The sequence below is a fragment of the Pristiophorus japonicus genome, chromosome 5 (genome assembly GCF_044704955.1).
Source record: "Pristiophorus japonicus isolate sPriJap1 chromosome 5, sPriJap1.hap1, whole genome shotgun sequence".
In the NCBI taxonomy this organism is placed as follows: domain Eukaryota; kingdom Metazoa; phylum Chordata; class Chondrichthyes; family Pristiophoridae; genus Pristiophorus; species Pristiophorus japonicus.
In genome coordinates, this window is record NC_091981.1 from 252212486 (window position 1) to 252216929 (window position 4444).

A 4444-nucleotide genomic window follows, 5' to 3' on the forward strand; every position below is an offset into this window, starting at 1 on the left:
AGAGGATCAAGGAGGGGAAGGGCGGGAGTTGGAGGGGAGGGGGAGCTGGAGGGGAGGGGGAGCTGGAGGGGAGGGGGAGTTGGAGGGGAGGGGAGTTGGAGGGGAGGGGGAGTTGGAGGGGAGGGGGAGTTGGAGGGGAGGGGAGGGGAGTTGGAGGGGAGGGGAGGGGGAGTTGGAGGGGAGGGGAGGGGGAGTTGGAGGGGAGGGGAGGGGGAGTTGGAGGGGAGGGGAGGGGGAGTTGGAGGGGAGGGGAGGGTGAGTTGGAGGGGAGGGGAGGGTGAGTTGGAGGGGAGGGGAGGGGGAGTTGGCGGGGAGGGGGAGTTGGCGGGGAGGGGGAGTTGGCGGGGAGGGGAGTTGGCGGGGAGGGGGGTTGGCGGGGAGGGGGAGTTGGCGGGGAGGGGAGTTGGAGGGGAGGGGGAGTTGGAGGGGAGGAAGGAGTTGGAGGGGAGGGAGGGGGAGTTGGAGGGGAGGGGAGTTGGAGGGGAGGGGAGGGGGAGTTGGAGGTGAGGAGAGGGGGGTTGGAGGGGAGGGGGAGTTGGAGGGGAGGGGGAGTTGGAGGGGAGGGGGGAGTAGAGGGGAGGGGGAGGGGGGAGTTGGAGGGGAGGGGGAGTGGGAGGGGAGTTGGAGGGGAGGGGAGTTGGGGAGTTGGAGGGGAGTGTGGAGTTGGAGGGGAGGGGGAGTTGGAGGGGGGGAGGGGGAGTTGGAGGGGAGGGGGAGTTGGAGGGGAGGGGGAGTTGGAGGGGAGGGGGAGTTGGAGGGGAGGGGAGTTGGAGGGGAGGGGGAGTTGGAGGGGAGGGGGAGTTGGAGGGGAGGGGAGTTGGAGGGGAGGGGGGGAGTTGGAGGGAGGGGAGTTGGAGTGGAGGGGGTTGGAGGGGAGTTGGAGGGGAGGGAGGGGGAGTTGGAGGGGAGGGGGAGTTGGAGGGGAGGGGAGGGGGAGTTGGAGGGGAGGGGGAGGGGAGTTGGAGGGAGGGGAGGGGAGTTGGAGGGGAGGGGAGGGGGAGTTGGAGGGGAGGGGAGGGGTGGAGGGGAGGGGAGGGGGAGTTGGAGGGAGGGGGGGAGGGAGGGGGAGTTGGAGGGGAGGGGAGGTTGGAGGGGAGGGGGGAGTTGGAGGGGAGGGGGAGTTGGAGGGGAGGGGGAGTTGGAGGGGAGGGGGGAGGGGGAGTTGGAGGGGGGGGAGGGGAGGGAGGGGAGTTGGAGGGGGGGGAGTTGGGGGAGGGTGGGAGGGGAGTGGAGGGGAGGGGGAGTTGGAGGGGAGGGGAGTTGGAGGGGAGGGGGAGTTGGAGGGGAGGGGGAGTTGGAGGGAGGGGAGTTGGGAGGGGAGGGGGAGTTGGAGGGGAGGGGGAGTTGGAGGGGAGGGGGAGTTGGAGGGGAGGGGGAGTTGGAGGGGAGGGGAGTGGAGGGGAGGGGAGGGGGAGGGGGAGTTGGAGGGGAGGGGAGTTGGAGGGGAGGGGAGTTGGAGGGGAGGGGAGGGGAGTTGGAGGGGAGGGGAGGGGGAGTTGGAGGGGAGGGGTTAGGGGAGTTGGAGGGGAGGGGGGAGTTGGAGGGGAGGGGGAGTTGGAGGGGAGGGGGGAGTTGGAGGGGAGGGGGAGTTGGAGGGGAGGGGAGGGGAGTTGGAGGGGAGGGGAGGGGGAGTTGGAGGGGAGGGGAGGGGGAGTTGGAGGGGAGGGGAGGGGGGAGTTGGAGGGGAGGGGGAGTTGGAGGGGAGGGGAGTTGGAGGGGAGGGGGAGGTGGAGGGAGGGGAGTTGGAGGGGAGGGGAGGGAGTTGGAGGGGGAGTTGGAGGGGAGGGGAGGGGGAGTTGGGAGGGGAGGGGAGGGGGAGTTGGAGGGGAGGGGAGGGAGGGGGAGTTGGAGGGGAGGGGAGGGGGAGTTGGAGGGGAGGGGAGGGGGAGTTGGAGGGGAGGGGAGGGGAGGGGGAGTTGGAGGGGAGGGGGAGTTGGAGGGGAGGGTGGAGTTGGGAGGGGGGAGTTGGAGGGAGGGGGAGGGGAGGGGGAGTTGGAGGGGAGGGGGAGTTGGAGGGGAGGGGGAGTTGGAGGGGAGGGGAGGGGGAGTTGGAGGGGAGGGGAGGGGGAGTTGGAGGGGAGGGGGGAGTTGGAGGGGAGGGGGGGAGTTGGAGGGGAGGGGGGAGTTGGAGGGGAGGGGGGGAGTTGGAGGGGAGTGGGTTGTGGGAGTTGGAGGGGAGGGGAGGGGGGGGGAGTTGGAGGGGAGGGGAGGGGGGGGAGTTGGAGGGGAGGGGAGGGGGGAGTTGGAGGGGAGGGGAGTGGGGAGTTGGAGGGGAGGGGAGGGGGGGAGTTGGAGGGGAGGGGGGGAGTTGGAGGGGAGGGGAGGGGGGGAGTTGGAGGGGAGGGGAGGGGGGGAGTTGGAGGGGAGGGGAGGGGAGGGGGGGAGTTGGAGGGGAGGGGAGGGGGGGAGTTGGAGGGGAGGGGGGGGAGTTGGAGGGGAGGGGGGGAGTTGGAGGGGAGGGGGGGAGTTGGAGGGGAGGGGAGGGGGGGAGTTGGAGGGGAGGGGAGGGGGGAGTTGGAGGGGAGGGGAGGGGGGGAGTTGGAGGGGAGGGGAGGGGGGAGTTGGAGGGGAGGGGAGGGGGGGAGTTGGAGGGGAGGGGGGAGGGGGAGTTGGAGGGGAGTGGAGGGGGAGGGGAGGGGGAGTTGGAGGGGAGGGGAGGGGGGAGTTGGAGGGGAGGGGGAGTTGGAGGGGAGGGGGAGTTGGAGGGGAGGGGAGGGGGAATGGGAGGGGGAGGGGGAGGGGGAATGGGAGGGGGAGGGGGAGGGGGAATGGGAGGGGGAGGGGGAGGGGGAATGGGAGGGGGAGGGGGGAGGGGGAATGGGAGGGGGAGGGGGAGGGGGAATGGGAGGGGGAGGGGGAGTTGGAGGGAGGGGAGTTGGAGGGGAGGGGGTTGAGGGTCCGACCTCTGATTGGTTCCCACACCACAGAGTTTGAGCCCAATCTCCTGAACTTGTCCCGGCGCCGGGCCCCTAGTGTCCCCCAGCTGCCCTCACACACCGGCCGAGGACACAGGCCCGGAGCCTGCTCCCGCACTCACAGCCCCGGCCCGGAGACAGCCGCCGGCTCTCCGGCCTCTCACTGCCGCTTCCCCCGGACCCAAGTCCCGGAGGCACCGTTTGCCGGCCGGCCGCCCACAGGCCAAATCCTCCCCCGGGCCGCTCCGAGCCGACTGACAGAGGCCGGCCTTGGAGCCCCTGCCCCGTTCCTCGCCCCGACATCACCTGATCCACGGCCCCGACCTCGCTGCTTACCGTCCGGCTCAGCCCGGCTACCCTTTCACCGCTCGAGCTGTATCCCCGGCGCCGCGGCGACCGCTTCCCTCGCGGTCCGCCCGCTCTCCTGGGCTGGGCTGCTCGGATCCAGCGGCGTGTGTACGGCGGCCGCGGCACTCAAAGTGCGAGAGAGCGACCCCTGCCCGCCTGTGGATCCGGACCACTCACTGACTCCAGATCAGCCTCTCACTCACTCCAGATCACTCACATTCACTCCAAATCATCCTCTCACTCACACTCACTCCAGATCATTCACACTGACAGCAGATCACCCACACTCACTCCAAATCACTCAACTCACTGCAGATCAGCCTCTCCCTCACTCAAACTCACTCCAGATCGCTCACACTCACTCCCTATCAGCCTCTCCCTCACTGACACTCACTCCAGATCACTCAAACTCACCGCAGATAAACCTCCCCCTCACTCACTCCGGATCATTCACACTACCGCAGAGCAGATTCTCCCTAACTCACAATGACTCGAGATCACTCGCACTCACCTCATATCAGCTTCCTTCTCACACACACTCCAGATCAGCCTCCTCCTCACTCACACTCCAGATTACTCATACTCACTCCAGATCAGCCTCTCCCTCACTCAGACTGACTCCAGATCAACCACTCACTCACACTGACTCCAGATCACTAACTGACTCCAGATCACTCACGCTGACTCCAGATCACTCACTGACTCCAGATCACTTACACTCACTCCAGATCACTTACACTGACTCTCCCTCACACTCACTCCAGATCACTCATGCTAACTCTCCCTCACGTCACACTGACTCCAGATAACTCACACTCACTCCTGATCAGACACTCCCTCACTCACACTCACTCCAGATCACTCACACTCACTCCAGATCACTCACACTGACTCTCCCGCACATCACACTGACTCCAGATCACTCACACTCACTCCAGATCAGACGCTCTCTCACTCACACTGACTCCACATAGATTCATAGAATGGTTACAGCACAGAAAGAGGCCATTCAATCTGTCGTGTCCATGCCAGCTCTCTGCAAGAGCACTTCAGCTAGTCCCACTCCTCCACCCTTTCCCTGTGTTCATTCACATTGACTCTACATCACTCACATTCACTCACTCATTCACACTGACTCCAGATCAGGTACTTGCTTCCTCACTCACACCAACTCTAGATCA

At 67.0% G+C, this 4444-nt stretch overlaps 1 protein-coding gene across 5 annotated transcripts in view; it reads right to left on the minus strand.

Annotated features, from left to right (window-relative positions):
* cul2 (cullin 2) overlaps positions 1-3546 on the minus strand; it is a 111231-nt gene extending 107685 nt beyond the window's left edge. For 4 of the 5 annotated variants that reach the window (XM_070881553.1, XM_070881557.1, XM_070881555.1 and 1 more), the window contains exon 1: positions 3252-3545. The gene's annotated coding sequence lies outside the window, so the exon portion shown is untranslated. Of the gene's footprint in view, positions 1-3251 lie in introns of all 5 variants that reach the window. The other variant, XM_070881556.1, reaches the window with a different exon arrangement.
* Positions 3547-4444: the final 898 nt, after the last annotated feature.